This window comes from Pithys albifrons, chromosome 3 (assembly GCF_047495875.1).
Source record: "Pithys albifrons albifrons isolate INPA30051 chromosome 3, PitAlb_v1, whole genome shotgun sequence".
Classification (NCBI taxonomy): domain Eukaryota; kingdom Metazoa; phylum Chordata; class Aves; order Passeriformes; family Thamnophilidae; genus Pithys; species Pithys albifrons.
Window position 1 is genome coordinate 81,420,300 of NC_092460.1, and position 22,924 is coordinate 81,443,223.

At 42.6% G+C, this 22,924-nt stretch overlaps 1 protein-coding gene across 5 annotated transcripts in view; it reads left to right on the top strand.

Moving 5' to 3' along the window:
• The first annotated feature begins 1,066 nt into the window (after positions 1–1,066).
• The window catches only part of PLXNB2 (plexin B2), a 251,032-nt gene continuing 229,174 nt past the window's right edge, over positions 1,067–22,924 (top strand). Inside the window, exons 1-2 of one of the 5 annotated variants that reach the window (XM_071552524.1) lie at positions 1,116–1,150; positions 9,895–9,997. The gene's annotated coding sequence lies outside the window, so the exon portion shown is untranslated. Of the gene's footprint in view, positions 1,544–9,894; positions 9,998–22,924 lie in introns of all 5 variants that reach the window. The other 4 variants (XM_071552527.1, XM_071552525.1, XM_071552528.1 and 1 more) reach the window with 4 other exon arrangements.

Consider the following 22,924-nt stretch of genomic DNA (forward strand, 5'->3'; position numbering starts at 1 on the left):
CCGTATTTAATGAAGCTGCGCTGCAAGTGGTAAGAGCAGTTAATGAATTACTCGTTGCAACATTGCTGGTCCACATGTGACTAATGGAAAGTTACAAAGTCTAAACAACTTGCCCAAAGCTTAACGGAGATGTTCTTCTAAGGCATCCCTCTTTTTAATACATTATCCCTACATTAATTATAGTTGAGGCAAATTTGACATCTTAAAGTGGAGAAGATCACGATGCTAAAGCAAGGTGATGGGTGTGTTCACACATAGGCGGGAAGTGGGCTCTGCAATAACTCTATTGGCTTGTTTGTTTGGGAAGGCAGCAGAAATTCTCAGGCTTTTTAGTGGAGCGCTTGAGACAGAGAAAGGACCTCAAGTACTTCAAATTCAGTAAAAGTGATGCCAGTGAACATGGTTTGGGCCCCCAATGACAAGGCAAGGGTGTGCAAGAAGAAAGGCAACCTCTGGGTGGTCAGAGCCTCTGCTCAGGCGACGAGGCTGCGAATTATATGTTTAGGAGCATCCGTAAAATACCACCGGGATTCGACAGGTACCCCAAGCCCTTTAGGTACAGACCAGCAGGTAGACTCTTCGCCAGCGGTGCCGCCGGCCCGCTGGAATGCGCCGCGGACGCCAAGCGCCGGCCCCAGCCAGAGGCTACCCAGAGGCGTCGGGCAGTGCCGCCCCAGCAGTGCCGCCGCTCCCCGCTGTTCAACCCCAGGGCCCGCGGGCGGCTGGGGCTCGGCGCCCCAAGCGCTGGAGCTGCCGCTCTGGGCCCGGCCCCGGTTCCCCGGCGGGGCTCGGCGAGCCCTCGGTTCTCTGGGAGTGCTCGGCACCGCGGGCGGCCCCGCTCCGCCGAGCCGGCTGTGCCTGGCTGGCGGGCAAAACAAAGCGGAGACGGGGAAAGGAAAATGGGGAGAAAGTGCGGCTCCTGCCGCCTCCCAGCCCTCCGCCTAGATCTCCCTGCATGAGACAGTGCTGTAAGCGGATCCTGACCGGGGGCAGGGGGTGGAGAGAGAAGGAGGAGGACGGACGGAGGGAGGGAGGGAGGGACGGAGGGAGAGAAGGAGGGACGAACGGGAGCCTCTCTCCTTCCCTGGGCTGTTTTTTTCAGTTTCCTGTCTCGCATTGTGCTCACAGCGGATATGTGCTGCGCCTACAGGTGTGTCCCCTCCTCGGAGCTTTTCCACGGCTTCCAAGCATAGGCTCTGGCTGTCGGGGGGCGGCGGCGGATCGCGACCGCCATGTGATAATTATTTTTCTTGGGGCGCTTTCTCTCTTCTCTCTCTCTCTGCCTCCTCCTCCCTCGCTTCCCGACGCTCTCCTCCTTCCTCTTGGAGGTGGCCGCAGCCGCTGCTGCCTTCGCGCTGACTCCGGCTGCGGTGGCGGCAGCGGGGCCCGCCGGGAGCATGGGCGGCCGCCGAAAGCTGCCGTAGCGCCTCTGTCCAGCCCGTCGGCATCCGCTCCGAGCTCCCGGAGCCGCCGCTCCGGCTCGGCCAACTCAGACGGTCCAAGCCCGCGGGCTCCCTCCCGCCGGCGCCTGCACCTGTTGAAGGTAACGCAGCCCCAGCCCTGCCGCCGAGCGCCGCGGGATGGGGCGCGGAGGGGTGGGCAGTGGGAGGATTCTGCGGCTACTTCCCCCTGTCCGCCCCAGCTGAGGAGCTGCTGAGTTGCAGATAGAGCAGCTTCTCCCCTCCTCGGCTGCGGGGCCAGGGCCGGGGAGCTGGGGGCAGACAGCGGGGTCAGGGCGGAGGGAGCTTTCCTTCGCGCTGTCCGCGACCAGATGGTTTTGGTTAAGGAGCTCCCGGGCGGCGGCTCCGGACTCGGAGCGTCTTTCCCAGCCATCGTGCAGGGCGAGGGGGTAGGCAGCTCCTCCCGACCGGCAGCCAGGGAGCGCCGGTGTCTGGCCAGCTCGCTCCTTTCCCGGCAAGCTCCCTCCGCCCCCGCCGCGGAGCGCAACCCTGCTCGGCGGAGCCTGGCTGCTCTTCCCGGGAGTTTCGCAACCCCGCGGCGCAGCCGGGGTCAGCAGCCCCGGTGTCGCTGCTGGGTCTGGCCCGGCGCCAGCCCCGCGCTCCGTCTGCGCACTGCCGGCTTGGGAGCTAATTTGGGTTTTCCAGCAAACGCGTTTTGCCTCTTTGCAGAGACAGCTTTAAACTTTCTTTCTAAACTGTTAATTAGATACACTGTACTTTGCTCATGTTCCGTGCAGGCGAATGGGAGTGCGAGGCTGGAAAGGCTTGTGACTCAGGCATAGATATTCGGGAGGTGAACACCTTTGCGTGCCGCGTTTACCTGGACTGTACCTGTGATTTGTTACTTTGCCTTTTCCAAGACTTCATCTGTCTTGGTGACACCAGGAGACAGAAGAAACCTGGAACTATTTGAGTCCTTTCAGAGTTAATCAGATACTCGGGTGAATATACAAAGAAGGAAGTGTAAGTTTATCGCCTTTCTGAAATCAGATGGAAAATAGCTTTTGTCTGTGAGTTACTACACTATGGTCCTGTCCCTATCACTATGTCTGTCATCAAATGATAACTTGCTTGTGAGGGAACTCGATGCTTTTGTAACTAAGGCTATTACCTTGAATGTGATGATTAGCTTATTGAACAGCAGAGGGAACTCTGAATAGGTAATTCATTCAAGAGAGATACACTTATTTTCCTGTTTATATTCCCATTACAATGGAATCTAGGAGGAAGCAAAGGTTGCTAAGTAGTAGGCTGCTGGTATGTACCTAGGATTGGCTTCAGTTTTCTTTACAGCTCTTTTTAGAAGGCTTCAATCTTAAAGTTGCCCTGAAAAATCTTTCTTCCCCCCTCGCCCTCCCCTCCCCCACGCCCACATTTCCAAAGCTTGAAATAAGCAACTGGTCTTGCAGGAGCAGGGTTGTGTACTATGCCGTAGGCAAATCAGCTGGGTGACCTGTTCACTGTTTGCTAGCGAGATTACACATGCATGTTGGGCTGAAGCTTAATGCCCAGCCTGCCTCTCCAGCTCTGAGACACTTTGGTACAGGGGCTGCCACCTGCAATGGATAAACGGGAACAGAGCATAATTCCAGCCAAAACAAAAGGGAGGAAGTGTGCTTCCAAGCCTTGCATGATTTGTCCTCGTTGCCTTGATTACTTTTGGGTCTGAAGCCTAGTCTGATTGCATGTAAAGTAGAAAATTGTCTTTCTTAGAATACATGACTTAAACCAATATAGAAAGTAAATAGTGTCAGTGTTTCAGAAAGGAGTTTGAATGGTGGCTTCTGGTACTAAAAGCTGTTTAAATGATCTAACTGCAAGAAGCTGGAGTCAAAACACCGAAATGTGATACTGTGTTTTGTAGTAACATGAGCCCCCCCAAATGTGCATCTGAAGCTTTGATGGTCCTGGATTGTGAATGATATGGGAAGGATAGCTCAATAAATATACTTGCGAGTCTGACATACTCCATGAGCTGACGCATTCAGTTGCTCATCCTGTCCCTTTGCCAGAAGTGACTCTCCCATTCAGTTGTTTTTTATCAAACTTAGAGTCTGCCAGAGTTTACAGACAGGCATATGAGTGTAAACTGTATTTTATGGCTCTTCATGTTAGTGTGCGATGTTGTGAAGCCTGGTATTGTGAATCTCCTGTTCATCTCTCTGTCGTGACAGAGGGACAAGGCAAGCAGCTGAAGTCAGCTGATTAGGCTGCAGTTGTGAGACATAGCCCATAGGTACCTACATTCTTCTGAAATGGCAAGTGTGACTCCTGTGAACTCCCTCTTAGTGGACAGTGGTAGCAATGAGGCAGGTCTGGATAAGAGGCTGTGTGATCTTCTTAGTAGGGTGGTCACAGCACACAGTGTTTTGGGTTTCAGAAGGATGTAGTAGATGGTGCGCCCGAACAGCCCTCTCTTCCTCTCCTCCTTCACCCATTTTAGCAATTAGAAAGTGATTGAAGTTTTTTTTTTACTTTTAGCCAAGTCTTGCTTTGTCTGTTTGACTTGACGACCTGTTACATAAAATATTCTCACTAAGGGCACAGTCTTCTGCCTGAATTTTCCTACAAATGATGTTGAAAGTTGGATAAAGGCTTTGCACAGCTTTACAAAATTGGGAGGTGCTTGCCTTGCATGCAGAAGCTCCCTAAGAACAAATTACATTTTGAAGGGAGAGCTCTTCATGAATGCCTGTTAAGAAAAAAAAGTCCCACTTGTTGCTAATAGTCTGGATTCTGGCTCAGTTTTGAGAAAATGGTTTGCACATTTATTTATTTGTATGAAGATGTTTGTATTTCTGTAATTACTATAATTTAGAACTTTTCATACACTTTTAAATTATTTATTGTATGAAGCACGAAATGAACATATTTGTTACACTAGTGTCACATTCAGAATATTGAATTACAATTGTAAAATTAAGGTAACAAGCTTAAATTGGGGTTTGCAACTTTAAGATCTTGCCAGCAAGCAGTTAATGGCAACATTAACTGCTAGAAAACTAATTGCTGCCGTTCTTTTACTGTCATTTTGTTCTCACTCTCCTCTAGTCAGACTGTTCCAAAGAGATATCATGAATATTCACCAAAATAGCTTGGCATTGTCACTTATGCAATTTCTCATCAGATTCAATGTGTTGATGAGCTAATGTGCACTTGATTAAACGTACTTGATTTATGCAAACAAAAACTCTAGGTCCTTCTTGAAGTGAAGTTAGCACCTGCACAGCAATTAGTGAGATGAGAGTCTAAATAATTAAGGTGGAATTAAATAAACAAACAACCCCGATGTAGTGTTCCTCCTACTTCTTCACCTTTATCTGTTAGTTCAACTTAGTAGTAGTTGGTATTTATTTTGGTTTTCCTTGCAGGTTTTCTTATGCACCATGGGAAGTTGTAAAACTCAGCTTATAGTGGAGGGTCCATTTTGTTTACATGGCTGCCATTAGGATAAAAAAGACCCAAACAAACAAGAAAAAGAGCATTATTAGCTGTATTAAAGCCAGGATAACTAGAATTACTGGAGTATAACTTTTAGAGTTTTCTTTGAATATGAGTTTGGCTTGGATTTTGCATTGATCAGTTAATCCTTGTTTAAAATAAAATAAAATAAAATAAAATAAAATAAAATCATGCAGCCTCAGTAAGTCATTTAGTGAGTACCTGTTTTAGCAAAAACCAGTATACAGATAGTAAATGGTTTAGCCTCCTACACTTTAATTGGTCAAAACTCATGTAGACAAAGTGGAAGTACTGAGTTGAATATGGACATTTCATTTAACCATCAGTGGCTTAGTGGTAGAAAAAGCACTCTGTGTAGAGAACTGCTCAAATCTGGCTACAAAAAAAGTGTGTGGAGTCCTTGCTCCTAGAGGTAGCAGAGGATGGATGGAGGAGGGAAAAGATACATGCTTGCCCAGGCCTTGGAGCAACCAGGCAGACTGGAAAGTTGTTCAGGTGTTCTTTTGGAGCTGAGACTTACTTTCTTTAGCCAGATAGTAATTTGGTTATCTGTTAAAATCACTTATTTCCGTTTCTGTCTCTTCAGTTAAATCTCTGAAAATACATAGCTTTTGGATCTGAGTTTCTGTCTTAGGTGATTGAGGAAAGACATACTTGTTGCTATAACATCCAAAAGTGTCTGTGCTTAATAAATAGTATTAACAGTCATTTTAAAATGTCAGAGTCAACTTGATGATCAGCCCCTGTTCAACTCTCAGCCTGACACCATCATAACACAGGACAGACTTTGTCCCCAGGAGTATGTCAGCAGAGTTGTGGTCACCAGCCACGTGCTTGTTGGGACACTCAGTTTCTCTTTGGAACTTAGCTTCTGGGAGCTGGTGCCAGCACGGATTGATGATTAAGCTCCAGGCTGAGTTTCCCAGGCATGGGAGCCTCAGCACTCATCAGTGAACAGGGTTCACCTGACACCTTCAGAAACACTTCCGATCTTGCTCCACTTTTGTGGTTAGCTTCCAAGTTTCTGCCTTTCTAGCTTCACTTTCAACATGCCCTCTTCTACCCCTGCTCTTGGTTAAACAGCTCTGTGATCCTGGAATCAAGTGAATTTAATAGTTTTGATTTATTCAATCCAAGTCTGACTTTTTCAAGAAGTTAGTTACCCAATTAAAACCTGGTGTTTCACTCATTTTTCTTGCAAATGAGCATCACTAGTTTAAGGCCACAAGTAAAAAGTGAAGGCAGCCAGTCTTACCTCTGTGCCCAGCAAAGTCATGGCACAGATCCTTCTGGAAGCTATGATAAGGCGTGTGGAAAAGAAGAAGGTGATTTTTGACAGCCAAAATGGCTTCAACGTGGGCAAACCATGCCTGACAAAGTTGGTGGCCTTCTATGAGGGGTTACAGCATTGGTGGAAAAGGGAAGAGCAACTGGTGTCATCTACCTGGACTTCAGCAACACATTTGACACTGTCCTGCACAGCACTGTTGTCTGAACTGGAGAGACATGGATTTGACAGATGGACCACTCAGTGGATAAGGAATTGGCTGGATGATTGCACTCAAAGAGTTGCAGTGAATGGCTCAGTGACCAGCTGGCTCAGTGAGCAGCCTGGTCTAGTGGAAGGTGTCCAGGGGTGTTGGAATGAGGTGTTCTTTGAGGTCCCTTTCAACCCAGGACATTTTTTGATTCTATGATTTACATAATTTGCAGTGAATGGTTTTTGTATTAGTTGACAATACAATCACTGTTTTCTTTATGTTACAGATGACTTCTTCTCATGCTTTTCTGTCATTCTTTCTCTCTTTGTGTTATAAAAGCCTTCTCAATCCTACAACCATCCAGGAAGCTGTGGGGAATCTTAGCCCCTAAGTTGTCCTCCTTCTATGCTGGACCTTCAAGGTAGACCCATTGGGAGCTTTCTGCCAGATTATGTACATAGGAAGTGCCTGTGGTCCACATGGCTTTAAATAAAAATCTATGGGATATTTAACACCTAAACTGAATTGTTCCAGAACTTACCTTTTTTACAAGGTATGTTCATGCTAATTGTTGAATAGACCTGGGTAGTATATTTCTAGTTAAACTGGATTAGGTCTCTGTGTTGACTTGAACTGAAGGAAGCTGTCATAAATCTGACACTAATCTTGCTATATCTAGAGAAATTGTTAATGTGATAGCTCTGTATCTCACAGGAGGGATGCAGAAATCAAGGTTTTTCACATTTCAAGCTTAATGTTCTGTCTATAGTTATTGTCTGTTTTAAATATGTAAAAATACATCTCCTCACATCTTTTTCCCCAGGGGTCTTGTTTATCTTCTAGATAGTTTAAGAAGAGATAGTATCTCTTTCTGACATCTAAGAGTTGTATGTATAGAAGATCTAGCTATTACATTCCTAGTTGCTTCACTGTTTAGAATTTATGAAGGAGCAGTTTTTTAACCAATGTTTGCCCAGTAGGAAAATAGTGAATAGTCAGATGTATTCAACTATAGGAAGAAAACAGAGGGCAGAAAATATAAAACACATTGATTTGGTAAGAAGCATGCAGCTGAAATATAAGGTGAGGTCTGCCATCCTGAAACAGGACAGTTTAATAATCTCTCACTTGGACTTAGACTAGGCATACACAGTGAATAAAAGCTGCTTTCCTGAAGATGTGTGGCACTCAGAATGGTTAATAGTAGAAGGCTATGGTTTCCTTCAGCTTGTAATAGTTATCCTTTCCCTTTAATGGATCTGATTATGCTCATTGCAGTTGAAAGTCCATAATATGCAACATATCTCTTAAATACAATCAGAAGACTGTTAATTTATCCTTCCTTAGCGTGTTACAACACGTGTTGAAATTAATGTGCTATGTTCATTTAATCAGTACAAGACAAATTGGTAAAAACTTAATGTTGGACCTGTTGAATTGCAAGGGAATAAAAGCAATAGTTTTCCCTCTTTTATTTCCAGTCTTGTGGGATTATTAAGAAGTTTAAAAGCTGTAAAAAGTCTTCTGTGCAGTTTTGAGTCACATCAGCAGCAGCTGGACCTTTTCTCTCATGAACTGAGTAATACCTCATGTAAACTGCAGTTGTGGCTGTGATGCATGCACACCATCCATCCAAGTGTAAGTTACAAACCTAAAAAAAGCAATGGAAATGGGTGACTTTGGGGATCTTTATTTTTCTTCCCACACATGCCAGCTGGTGGTGGTTTTGTCTAAAAGGCTTTTACTCAGACAGAAGGTGTCATTGTGAGTACTTTGACAAAGTTTTTCAAGAGTAACTCTACAACCACAAAGCTGGCTTCTTGACTTGGAATATGGATCTGCTGTGGGCTCCAGGTGTTGTCACTTTCTGTCCACTCAAGCTGTTGAGACAAAAAAACAAAAGACTTCACTTGTGGTAGTATGAGTTTATGTATTAGTAGATTGGTGAAAACACCAGAGAGGTAGCGTCTATGTTTATTAACAGTTGGCTTCTTGGTTTGACATTTAGCTGGGGGAAGATCTACAAGCATTTCACAGTCCATTATGCCTTTAATTCAGTGTTCAGTAGCATTAGTAAAAATGCAGGGCAATATCCTTTGGAGTTTTTTACTATTTCATTGTGGGGTTTGGGGAAGGGGGGTGTGTTGGGTTTTGTTCAGGTTTTTTTGAGACTGTCTTCCAGAGTTTGAGGTCAGAGGAGCCTTCAAGTCCCACAATTGTTTGAACATCTGGCTTCGCTATTGCTCATGGGCTGAACAAAACATTGGGCTAAAGCATATCTTATCCTGAAAATGCAGAGATCTTTAAGAATGATGTTCCTATTTGGGTTTGCCTGTTTGGAATTACATCTTGTTTCTAACAGAAGCCTTCCATGCTGTTGACTTACATCCGTTCATCCCTTTTAAGTTTCTTTTGGTAATATTAAAGAGTTTTTGGTGCTGGTAATTTTTTTATTTCTTTAAAGATGATCAAGTAAGCCATCAGTTGTCTGTGTGGCTTATCAGAAGAACTGAATCTTTAAATCTGATTATACATAATGCTTTTGTTCCCCTCTGGATGCTAATTGCTTTTGCAGCTCCTGTTTGCGTGTTCTATAATTTTTAACAGTTTTTTTTTGACCATCAGCCGTGGAACTGGGCATGATATGTCAGTGTCACTCTTTACCATTGCATGGCCCATGCTACCCCATTCAGTATTTCCATTCGCTCTCATGTCTTTGCACCCATGAGCCATATTAGCCCTTCTAATAAGAACAGAAACTCTGAATGTGATGCTTTGCTATGGGCCTATGTTGACCTCATCCCTTTTGATTTCATTCCTTCTTAAGGTTATGGTCCTCTAAGTTGCAAACCTTACCTGCATCCCTCATTACTGGATACATATATCTGCATTTAGACACCTTAAGACTGTTTTGGTTGGAATGAGCACAGCTTGACAAATAATTGAGTTAACTCTATGATTTGCTTTCTGTTTTTATTTATCATGCTACTAAACCATGTAATCTGCTAATTTGACCATCAAGGACATGCTTATTTCCAGGTAGTTAATAAAACATTTAGGCAGTGTGCAGCATTATTCCAGTAATTTTGAACTGCAAAAGGAGCATTACAGTTTCATGGTGATGTTACTCACTGATGAGAGTGAGATCTTTCAGTTAATTAATTTTTACCTATTTGGCCTATATGTTTTGCTATCCTGTTTTCAAAATCTTGTTGATTTAGTGTTTGTTGACTGTGTCACATCTTTAAGCCTTTAATTGCTGTATGTGGTGCAAAATCAATAGATCCCGCCTTCCTTACTCTTACTCTTTGGCATTTATACAGAGGAAAATGAGAGATTTTCTACAACATCTTGAGATGCCAACTCCAAAATGCTTCCTTGCTTAGGATGCCCATAAACCCACTGAGCAGACTCTGTATCTTTGATTGGCATTATTGCCTTGTCCCCTGTCTTATATGTTCTCTGAAGCATTGTTTGTGTGTCTTTCCCAGCAGAAGCAAGTGCATGTCAAAAGGTACTTCAACCTGGAAGCTATTAGCATGGAAGCCTGAGCCTGAAGAATTCCCTTTCACTAGCAATGGTTGTGCTGCTCAGGTGGGCTAAGAACTCATTTGGACTGAGGGATTTTTTTAACCTCCATTTCTTCTTCCAAAGTGCTGGGCTAGTGTCGTGCTGCTGGCTTAAGAAGGAGGAGTTCCTTGTGTAGAGCACTGCAGTGTGGTTGGCTTGGTGCACCGAGACAAGAGATGGCTGTGTGGGATTTATGTGCTTTGGGCTTAGGTTGAAATATTACAGCCTCCAATTTAGTGTAATAATCTGGCATGAAAATGTATTTACTTTGTAATTGTGCTGGATATTGTCTGATTCAATAGTGATTTTTGTATGTATTTTTGTATCTCCTAGATCTGGATGTGAATCATCTCCAAGTTAACTTAATTTATCAAAACATGGGATCTCAATTGCTCAGAGTAACAGTTTTCACTTGACTTTTGCAATCTGTGTTGCTTTTGTTGCCACTGTTCAAATTGTTGTTCACAGGTGTACTCTGCAAGGACCTTTCCGTTTACTTTTCCCAGTTGGGGCAATTAGTTATAATTTTGATCCTGAGGCCTGTAAAATGAGTAAATGTAAACAGCGTCCTTGAAACTAAACTCTTACTGATATATTCTCCTACTGATAATTTGAAGAGGCAGACTGTGTTTTCTGTTGTCTGTGCCTTAATTAATCTACTTGAATTATACTTGAGCAGGACCTCTGATATCAGAGGAGAGTTTAGCAGCCTTGAAAGTTAGGAGCTCTTGAATGAGGCAGCACCGAAGAGTTACTTTATGTTATTACTTAGCTTGTTGGGAAGAGACTGGTAAACTTGTGGCCAGAAATGGTTATGTACTTGCTTCCTTTCCCTCCATCACACAGACTTCTCCATTCTCTCACAACTTTCATGTATGATAACTTGGCATGGATGGGCACATCTCTGTCCGGAAGTGAAATGTTCCTACACCATGCTAATAATTCAGTGGCATCAGTCAAATGAAACAGGCATATTTACTGGAATATCAGAAGTCTGGGCTGCTTTGTGTGTAGGTTTGGTGTCCAGAGTGCTGCCTTTGTGATCCACTGTATGCAGTGGGACACTGAGATCCTGTAGGTTTCTTGACTGGGGACTTCATCATTGTGGTTTTGTTTTTGTCTTTAGCAAGTAATTTAAAGTCTCTCTGGTTTTGGGAGGGTTTTTTTAGGGGTTTTTTTTGTGGTTTTTTTTGTTTGTTTGGGTTTTTTTTTGGTTTTTGTTTTTGTTTTTGTTTTTTTTTCTTTTTAGGAAGAGGAGTAGGGGGATGGAGTTGAGTTTTGGTTAGTTTGGGGTTTTTTTGTTCTTATTTTTTTGGCATTTCCTCTCCAGAGAATTTTGGCAAATCTGTAGATGAAAAATACAATGTAGTGGTATTTTTGTGAGGTATAAGTAGGGCAAGTGGATGCTGCAACATTCCTTCTTGACTAGAAAGGATGAGGACCTACTAATTCTATCCTATGTTGCCTCCCCAAAACCCCCTATACAAACGCAGACCTTGCATCCCCAGATTTCCTGGCTTGAGCAAAGCCTCCTACAAAGCACTTTCACATCAGGCTCTCCATACCCATGAGATGACTTGGCACAGGAGGGAGCATTTCTGTTCCAAGTGGGTTAGCAGCAGGCACAGACCATCATTCAATGATATGAAATCTTTACTGTAAGTAGTTCCTGCCATCACTGGCCAGTACCTGCTTGGTTGTGCTACCATGACTGTTTTGTGGAGCTGTGCTGTGGATTGGACAGGATAGTTGAGCTACCATTAGACTACATTACATATAGTTGTTATATGGCTTTGAAGAAAGTGTTTAAATCTTTCCCTGCATCTCTGCTGTGTTTCACAGCATGGCCCTGCAAACACATAGTAATTTGCAATGTTGTACCGAGAAGCTAGAAGGCACCAGCCCCTGCACCCCACCCAAGAAAAAAAAAAAGAAAAGAAAACAAAAAAAAAAAAAAAAACAAACAAACCAAAAAAATTTAAAAAGAGGATTCAAGACCTGCTTAAACGAATTTTTTTGCCAAGTTCTTTGTGTTATCAAGCCCCGCCTGTCTCTCTAGCGTTCTTCCTTTCCTGCCAGTCCCATCCTGGGTGGCCCTATTAGTCAGGGAAGAGGAGGTTTTGGAAACTGAGTTAGCACATTGAGTTTGTACTTTCAATAGCAGCCATGCTACTGTGGAGCTGTTCTTCCAAGTGTTTGTGGAAATAATATGAGGTGGCTTTAAACTAAATACAGCCATTTTGCATACATCTTGCTAGTGCCTTTTTTCTCTCTGGGTGCTCTAAATATCATGTCCATGTGTACTTTGGGAGGGCGCTTTCTTGGTACCTGTTGGTTTTATTTCTCAGCTGGTGACCTCCAGTGCACTTCTAGTGCTCCCTATAGCATTAACCATGCACAAAGTCACTTCCTTTTCCCTCTTACCTCATTTTAAAAGACTTTGCTCTTGAATCTTGTAAATGGGGTGATAATTTCAAAGCAAACAGCTTCCAATCCTTTCTTGCCAACTTCTGCCCACAAGGTACGCAAAGTAAACAGAGCAGTTAGGAAACTAGTTATGTACTTTCCCTCCTAGTGCAAGGCATCCCAGGCTGGTTCCTAGCCCTTTAAGAATGAATAAAGGAAGATACGGAGACTGATACCCCTGGGTTGTGTTTTAATGTATGGAACCATTGCACAGATCACTCATGTTTTACAAGGTTTAGAAAAACCTTGTAAAATGTGAGGCTTTAAAAAATCTCCACTATTCATATATTGAACATAAAAGTGTTTTATTGCTTGCGGCAAAGAAAAGTATAATACCAAGGATAGGCTAAAAGAAATACAGAGAATTTTCTTTACATGTAAAAAAATAACTTTGAAGCAGAATTTACCTAATTATAAGGAAGATTCTTGCCTCTGATGGGCTCTTTGAGGAAGTTTAGAAAGATTTCAAGGTGCCGCCAGCACATTTATAGGTTTGATTTGGAAACTGTGGATCTGGATGCTGGAATGGTGGGTATGCAGCAATGGCAGGATACAATACCTGTAATAGGATATGCACATGCCATCATATGTATTTATTTATTCAAGGAGACAAGTGTAGGCAACTATTAAAAATGTGACTTTAAAAAAGTTGACAAAGAAACTGTTAATGCTTAATATATTTAGCTCTAGCCTAGGTATTGAACCGCCTTTGCCAACTGACCTAGGGTTATTAATGCTGAGGCTTAGCTATAAGGTGTTGGTGTGGCTGTAAAGAGGAATACCATCATGTGATCTCATCCAAATGAGACAGGGCAGGTACAAGGAGTACAATGCCTGCAGGAATTCAAATCAACAGTTGAGTTATAATCTAATGAGGTCAAGAGCATAAACATAACTTCAATTTAAAGCTCATGCATGTGGCAGTACAAATAGAAAGCTGAAGCCCTCCTGATCCCGAAAGAAGGTCTTTCATTAGCAATTTTACTTCTTTGGCATGCCTCAAAGGGCAGTATTGTAATAAGCCATAGGGGTTCTCCTTCAAACATTTCTATCTACTTCATAAAAGTAGCTATATGCATGGAGTGTGCACTACTTCTTCTCAGAAACAGGATCACTTAAAAAAATTATATATAAAATTGAATGTGTTATATACAATATATATAATGTATTGTATAGTTACAATGATGTGTTTTTAAAGGAAAGTATGCCCTGTCATACGGAAACTATCCCTTTGTGTTTCCCAAGTGAAGGTTATGAAATTTGCTGAAGGTGGGGTTTTTTCATAGAAATTCCTTGAGTGCCATAAACTATAATTCAAAACACCTGAAAGAATGTAACATATCTGTCTTCTGGAGTGTTTCAGTTGTACTTATGCCAAAAGCAGAGCAGTGAACTCAGCTGCAAGGGCCTAGTTTGACTGTATTTGTAGTCTTTAGAATGCATAAGCTGATTTTTTTTAATACAGATTTAATGCTAAGCTCTTATGTTTACTGGAGGCAGAGGAAATATTGCAATTTGAGTAAATTTTTTTAGTCATATATATATATATATATTAGCCACAAGGTAAGGATGGTGTGTTCCTGGAATAATTTCTTTTTAAACAGCTGTGTTTCAATACAGCATGAGCTCAAACATCTCAAACTACACAATTTTTTTGCTTTTTAATTCAAATAAACCTTACTTCAATTGTCATTTTTTTCCCTGAGTGAAATTACGAATATCCTCTTTACAAACCAAAGAGAGATAACACCTTCTGCTTAGCATAGCCCCTGTGAAGCAGACTCTGCTTTATAATATTTCATTCAACATCTGCTTTTTACCTGTGGATCCTTAATAAAGGTTAAAGTTGTCCAGGTAAAAACAATCACAAATGTGATGCAACTCATAGCAAAGCCAGGCAGTCACCAGCCCAGAAGCTTTGTGTATCCAAGTAACCTACCTTTCAGTACACACCCGTTCCCATTCTTTGCCCATCTCATGGGGAAGAAAAGGAAGTGGTAGTGGTACAGACTGTACCTTTCTGGCTCACTTGGTGCAAAGATTAGCAAACCAGATAGTAGTCCAGATTTTTTTATTTTTTATCATTTGAGTGGTTGTTTGAATGACTTTCCTCTTGCTCTGTGGGGAGACAGAAGGCAACACCTTTTCTACTTCTCTGCCACAGTTACAATAACCTTTTTTTCCTTTTCTTCAGATTGTATATGTTAAGTATAGTGGGGATAGTATGCTTACTATTCATCCTTTCATCTGCAGAAACCTGGCAGCAGATTGCTGAGTGACAAGAAGGCTGGCTAATGGGAGCAGTCCTTGCAGTTGCTCCATATTACTTGGCAGTCACTTCATATTATTTGACTATTTGAAACAGAGATAGAAAACCCTTGGTGCCATCTAAGTTGGATTTTATCTTTTTGGTGTGACGAGGCTGCACATGTGAAAGTTTTGAGAATGCTGGAATATTTCTCCTGTTTCTAATTTTAGCTATAAATGTCTATGTCCTACTCAAATAAGATTAACCCGTGTACCTCAAACTGAATAGCAGATTACAAGAAAATCAGGTTGCTTTCTTCAAGTGAGCACTTAAGAAACTCAAAACATTCAAAAAAGATGAATTAACTGGAAGTGTGGAGATGGAGTACACCAAACCTCAAGCTACCTGCAGGGTAGGGGTTACTCTTGAGAGAGAAATTCACTTTCTTCCCTGTGAAGATGAAGGAAGCACAATGCTGACTCATCTTCCCTCTTGGGAGTTGTTCTTCATTGGGGAGGTCTATCATTAGTTCTTTTTCAGGAGAGGAGGTGGCTGCCATTTTACAGGAGAGCAAAGTGAAGGATGGGGCTGTAATTACTTCCCAGCATTAGAACTGCAGATTTATTCCCCAGGCCCAGCATATCCAGAGATACAAATCATATGTCCAAAGGACTTTGAGCTCAGACACCCTCAAGGGTCTCCTCCTGGTTGAAGACCCTCAAGTAGTGATTTGGATCTATTTTGTACATAAATTATATAAATTCAACTAACGGATCACACTGAGATTACACAGAGTGTGTGTTTGTGCAAGAAAATCAAATTGTGAATCTGTACAACTTGGTCCAGTTAAAGTATTACCACATAAGTCATGAGCAGAGACATGTAAAGGAAATCCTTTGCTGACATTCCTAGGGAATGTGGCAAATGTCTCACTGTTCCTGGAGTGCAAAATCATTCCTCCCTCCTAAAGAGCATCCAAATGCTTTTAATATTGACCTTAAAAAAATCCAACAACTAAGTGTGCAGCTTGAATCCTATTACTATATTGAACAGCTATTAATATGTCTGCTGTGGGAAATGGGGTAGGAAGGGAAGCATGGCTGCCTATAGCTGCAAACATAATAGCTTCTAAAGTTTTAAAGTGCTCCTTCTGCCTCCTCCCATGTCCATACTACCTGCCATCCTCTGTTAGTATTTTGTATGTTGTCTTGGGAAAAGATTTGATTTGACACTACAGCACAGCTTGAGGAACCAGCTGTACAGAATATTAATATCTGATCTTATTTCATTAATATCAATTTCAGACATGCATTCCAGAAGAGGTCAATATTAAGCTGTTTTTAACCACAGCAATATTGTCCAGATTCCTAGACCGAATGCACCAGCTGGTTTGCACTAAGTTTTACAGTGCAGGAGACAAGAAACAGGTTTCCTCACAGAAAGGGAATATACCAGTGGAAGACCTGGAGGCACAGGGAGGTTTCGGGCACTGGATGGCATATCTTGCTTTCATAGAGAGTCTGACAAAGGCAAGGCTGGAAACCAGAGGGACATCTAGTCTTGGCTGGGCTGTCTCCTTGGTTTCTGATGTTGCTGCTCACCTCAGGTTCTTTGTTCTGATCTCAGCTCTCTCGTTGGCTTGTGTTTCTCATTGTGAGTGGCAAGCTTTCAGGCAGGCTGCATATCTGAACTGGCTTGTGGCCATCTGCTCCATTCCCTGCATCCACCTAAAGCAGAAGTGGTTGTGTGACTACTTGCTGGAAGTTGGAGGAAAGATTGCAATGCTTGATCTCCTATGAAACCATCAAATGAGGTCATTAGACGTTTGTGGGTGGTTTTTCTTTTAGGGGGGTGTGGGGGGGTTGGGTTTTTTTTGCAATTTAGATATGCAGCCTTGGAAGAAGTGAATGAACCATAACTTCCTCTCTTTCTCTACTTTTTCCACCACATAAAATGGCATAATTAAATAGCTGCTATATTGTTTTACAAATGCCTCTATGCGTGAAATGAGTATGCTTCCAAAAAAAGCCCTAAAACTGAAGGTCTCTGCAGTGTTTGTTACAGTAAGTTAGGTCTGTGACGTTCTGTCCTCTGAGAAATATTCCTGCATAGAATCTAGTAATCCAGGTCATCAACATGCATAATTTCTTCCCCTATTCCTAGTTTTGAGTCAAGATTGGATTTTGTGAAGATGAGGAGTTTTATGTGGGGAGCTGTATGAAAAGAAAAGGTTAAAAATTGTTGTTGCAGCAGCAATGGAAAACTATAGCATAAATGTTCATTGCTTTAAAATATGAAAAAAAAATGATGTCTTTTAAATATCAAAGGGATTAGTATTAATCCAGCACTTGTGATTTTCTTAAGTCATGTTATTTGCATAATAATACTCACCACCTGCTATATCTTCAAAGCGCTTTTCAGACATTAACTAATTGATCTTTGTAACACCCCTGTGATGTAAAGACCTGTTATTATCCCCACTCTGCAGATGTGGAAACCAAGACCCGGAGTAGGTGAAGGAACTTGTTGGGCACAGGGCTGAGACACTGATGTCACGGGTACTGGATCTCTATTGTCCTGTCTTCTGGGCACAGCACTTCTAGGGGCAGTATCACTTTCTTCTTGCCTGCCTTTGCTTAAGAACAAAAAAGGCACCAGTTTATTTCTTTGTGACTCTGGAGGGATATTGTTGGGGGATGTTTGATTTGAGGAAGTTTTGCTAAATAATTTTGCTCTCGTACTTAGTTGCCTTATAGTCAAAGATGGGATAGAAAAGTTTATGACTTCTTCTTGTCTGTGTGCACCACAGTGATACTCATTGAGAGCTTTTAAGCACTTTTTCCTTTGTTCAGGACTCAGTTTGGTCTTCCTAAAACACAGGAAATTCCACCTGAATATGAGGTAGAAGAATGTAAAGAACTTCTTTACATTTAGGGTGGCGGAGCACTGGAACAGGCTACCCAGGGAGGTTGTAGAGTCTTCCTCTCAGGACACATTCAAAAACCACCTAGACGCATTCCTGTGTAACCTGCTCCAGGTGACCCTGCCTTGGCCGGAGAATTGGACAAGATGATATCCAGAGGTCCCATCCAACCCTAAGAATTCTGTGATTCCTATTAGGAACCTTTTGGTCAAACTTGTCCCTGCTTGTCAGAGCAAGAAATTATTAAAATGAGAAGTGACAGAGTGAGTTTCCTGCATTTATAAAATTTCACTACCTCTTTCCACCCTGTGCTGGCAGTGAGCAGTAGTGCCCAGATGGCTACCAGAAGAGCTGTCTACAATCAAAAGCTGCTTCAATAGTGGGAGGTTGGGATGGTGCTGCTATGGGGATACACAGGGTTCCTTCACTGTGTGTCTGGGGAAGCTGTGGGAGCATGTTGTCCCAGCCCTCAGTTGTGTGGGTGACACGCAGGTGACATGTGGGTTCCCCTGAGTTCCACCACTGTTGCCACCTTTGGAGTAGAGCTTAATAAAATGCCAGATGGGCCTTCGTAAGTGTTGTGTACCTGGAGCAAAAAAAGGGCAGAAATGGAAGACAGACAGGTGTGTGTGTCATGCACCTCAGTCAAGAGATATTAAAAGCTCTTTCAAGCATAGTAATCTGAGGGGTAGTTTAAAATGGGGTATTTAAAAATATATTACAGTTCCTTTAATCTGGCAGTGTCACTTCAATGCTTAGTGTAAGGACTTAACATTACAGTGAATGGATTTGTTTTTACAGCTGTTTCAGCAGCATTATCTCCAAGCAGGAAAGTGAATCTTGGAGATGAAGCAATTGGAGCCCATCAGTGCAGATTCAGAGCAAACAGCAGGAAAAGCCTGTGTCACACCAGATTCCAGGAGATGATTTTGGAAAATCTATAGTTTTTGAAGTGCAGTCCCCATGCAGATGGAGCACAAGTCATTCTGAATTCTTTTGTCCTCTGTCTGGGACACATGGGCTGTAATCTCACTTCAAGGCACAAGTGACTGGGTTTTCAGACCCTCATGTGCTTGTAGGTTGTTGGCTTCTGAACACAATTTCCATACAATCATATTGACTCAGGACAGCTTCAGGTGAGACTGTTTCTTGTCCTGCGAGGTGTTCCCTCCATGGTTTTTTTCATCTTTAGGTGAAAGGAATGAAACTGAAGAGTTCCCTGTGTGAACCACCATTCTTAAAAGAAAGGGCAACTCAGGAGAGGGAGGAGAGTGAGCAAAGCACATGTCATGTTCCACGTGATTCTTGGTGGCAGCTAAAGTACTCCAGTGCTGATTAACCTGTTAATTATGTGTTTGAAGACGAAGAGAAGTTGGATAAAATGGGGATTACTTAACAAGAGGCAAGGCTGGAAGCATGGGAAAAAGGGCACAGGGGGCGCCACAAGCAGGTTGGGGCCTGGAGTTGAACTCAGTTTGTGGGAGACATTGTGCCAGACTATGGTGTCCTCTGGCAGGGACACTTGCAGCACCTAGGAGAAGGGTTTGCCTGTGGCATGCTCTCTGCAGTCATGGTGGTGCATCTCTGCCTCTTTCTCTGAGAGAGGACAGGGCAGCTCTCACTCCAATGGAAGCCAGCATCACAAGCTTCTCAAGGGGATGTTTCTGTGCTCATGACTGTATCAGATTTTTTTAATTTTTGTGATCAAGGGCAGAAGCTTGGGCAGTCACATCAGTCATGACCCCTACTCCAGCAATGTCAGTGGGGCTGGTGGCAAAGCAGTGATGGAGCTTCCCTTGTTCTTTCTTAGCAAGGTCTTTTTAGTCTCTGAAGGGACAAGAATGCATGGAAACTTGTAACCCATCTTCCCTTTCCAGCTTTTGCTACTGAGGGTATGCATGGACTATCAGACCATGTTAGAATTACAATGTGGACGATCATGTCCTGGCTTCTGTAACACCAGATGGAAGCATGCCCTCTATCTTCTAGGTTTTCTTTGGATTTGATCTGAAACTACTGAAAAGTGGGGTTTTGTTGTACCATGGATGGTGGATGTACCAAAAGGAGGCTGTAGAACACTTTTTATTGTAACATACATCTTGTAATCAGGGCAAAACTCAAATCCATACTGTTTCTGTGCCCCTCCCCCTTAAAGTAAATAAAGGAATACGATGATTGTTGACACTCAAACTTACATTTCAGACTTGGGATTAATTTTTTTTAAGCTTGATGTTTATGAGGGATGCAGGATGTCTGCAGCAGTGAATGACATCCTACATAAGTCCAGCTGAAGTTTCTCCGTAGGATCCCATCAGGGTCCTCACTTCTGGACTGCAGACAACATCAGATGTGAAGGAGTTCATATCTATCATTCCCCTACTCAACTGTTGTTACTGTGAAGTTTTTCCTGATGTTTATCCTGCAACTCCTGCATGCTATTTAGATCTCTTGTCTTTAATATTTGGTGAATAGTTCATTCCCTTTCGCTGTGACTAATTTCTCTGTTTGTGTACTCAGTAAAAGCTAAATCACTTGCCGAGAATTCTTGAGCCCCTGAAATGGCAAGACAGCAAGCTTTTAAACTTGTTAAAGTTTTCTTCAGAAATAACACTGCTTTGGCAATTTATACAGACTTGAACTTTGTGAGCTCACTATAGACTCTGTAACTGGCTAGGTTTGTTTAGTAAACTTTTTTAAACCTCTCACCTTTTAAAAACCAGTTGTTTCCAGACTGGGGTTATAAATGGGGTTCTATGCCTCTTACTTGTTTAATTTTGCTGTGAACAAAACTGCTAGTGTCTTCATTCAAGGGCCTGCCTTGCTTTGTACCGGCTGATTTACAATACAATGTGTAAATGTAGTAGCAGTCTGAAACAAAGGAGGGCCTGTTTATCCAAACAAATTTGAGGGTGAGGGTGAAGAGGTAAATTGCAGCCTGTTCATTGAACTGCAGCTTGAAAGCAGAACGAAACAACCGCGGGGGGAAACGTGACAGGCAAATGATTCTCGGGGCGGTAGTGGGGGGAGGGGGGACTTTGGCCCAGCGTCCCTGTAATTTTAGGGTAGTGCCGACCCAAGGAGCCAAGGCAAGCTGTCGGCATACCCAGGTGCTTCCTGGCCCTTTGGAGGAGCTTCGCTGGCAATTAAAGACTCTTTGTGGATCACTTTTGTGCCCTGCTTGGAGCAGTTGTTCTGCAGGCAATTATACAGAGTCCAGTGTAACCTCTTGGCAGGTGTCACCGCAGTTCCCCCGTCCACAGTGCCTTAGCTGATTGCTTCTGCTTGTCCTGAACTGAAGCCAGCAAACACATTTCTTGGATTTAAGTATTCTGGGTGTTTTAGCCTTATTGTTAAGCTTGAGTATTTCAGCTATAACAGTTAAGTCTATTAGCAAAGAGATTAAATTGTGTAGAATTTATATTGCCTTGCCCAGACATGAAAAAGAAATTGTTAGAAATGGGCTTCCACCCAAGCCATGATCACTCCTGCAAAACAAATGGAACAGAAATACTGTGGTGCTTTTCTGTGCCTTGCATGCTCACTTTTTGCACTTCCTGTAAATGAGTTTGCTACGTAATTACCAAAAAAGGCTAAGAAGGATTGGCTATTCAAACTGTATTGGTAATGCTGCCTAATGTTGATTGCAATAAGCCTGGCTGGTTCAAAATCTGCCTTTTTAATAACCCCCACCCCCTTCCCTGCTCCTATGTAACAGTTTGAAACCATGATTTGGGACAGGAGTAAGGTGAACTCTTCGTTAATGCAGCTCATCGCCTTCTTGCCTCAGTCACATCCTGCATGCTATGTAGTATTTACTGTTGTACCAAGCAACAAGAAATTCCATCTGTCCTTTGTTTTCCTGCCCATTAAGTAAAAAGTTAATTTTGGTTTTGCAGAGCTTTCCTTTAAACTTTTCCTGAGTTATAAATTAAGGCTTTTCTGAAATCTTCAGCCTTGCCTGTGGGAAGAACACTTTAATTTGGTTTAGCAGTAGATGAGTAATCTAGATACCTATAGTGATTTTTCAGTTCATCTGTAAGAAGCTGCAGTCAGCTTCTTACTCCAATTGTTCCACTAAAATTTCAGAGGTGGCAATCAATTCCCAGCCAGCTTTGTTTATCCTTCCTTTGATTTTTCTTGTTCTTTTCTTGGTCTATGATGCTGAGGAGAGTACCATCTTATAAAGCATGTGTACTGTATTCCTGTTAATGGTTTTCAACACAATTTTGTTAAGTCAGGCTACTGACCTGGTTTTGCTCTGTTCGGTCATCACCTAGAATTTTATCACAGATACTCAATATTTCATGCTTGCCACTTCAAAACAAAGTGTATACCTCAAGGAATATATTTTAGCTTCTCGTGTCTGTTTTGGTTCTTTACAGTGTAAAACTGGGTCAGTGTTAGTTAAACTAGTTTATCTTGTTCTCCATATACTTGAATACAAAGCCAGGCTGAAAGCTCTCTCTTGGTGTGCAGGTTCACTTACAGCCATTTTATAGGCACCTGAACTTTGGATGCATCCTTTCAACAGTGTTGTGAATGGGTAAGTGGATGGGACAGAGACATGTAAGGCCTGACTTGTGCCTGTGAGCACAGGGGTACCTGTGCCAAGGCAGGTAGGGAAGTTCCTGATTTGGGGCATGGAGTGCTTCTCAGGGCATTTGAGTGAGAGAAGAGGGGTACCTTGAGAGTGCAAGGGCTGCTGCCCTGTGAGGTACTGGCGAGTCAGCAGATGGGATGCACTGTTCTTGAGATGCTTGTTTTTATCCCTCTAATTAGTGTGCAAGGTTAATTTACTCTTAAGTATGTGTAAGAGGGAGGGTCAGTCTTCAGGGACTACTGCTGGCTGCAGGAGGTGGGGAGGTTGTTTTGTTTTGTTTTGTTTTAAGCAGCTAAGTGTGGTATGCACTGTTCCCTGATGGAAGGACAGAAACATCTTCATAGGCCTTGTTCTTAAAAGCTGTGGGCTACAGGTCAGCCCACAAACGTTATTAATTTCATGTGGAGTCGCTAAACTTCCTGCTGACTTAGGTAATGTACCCACAGAGCTTGGATAAAAGGTTAGAGACGGCAATTATGGAAAAATCCTTTTCCATTAAGCTTCTGTAAGCTTAACCAAGCCACTGTCAATAATTACTCTTTTTTTTTCCCCTGCTATTGTGGACTGAATCTAATCCAGACTCAGTTTATTTAATTTTTTTATTGCTTGAATGTGCATGCTCAAGATACATGGAGAATATCAAGCTACATTGAGCACACACTGAGCAAATGCATTTGCTGGACATACCTGGTGTGTTAAGCAATGAATAGATTT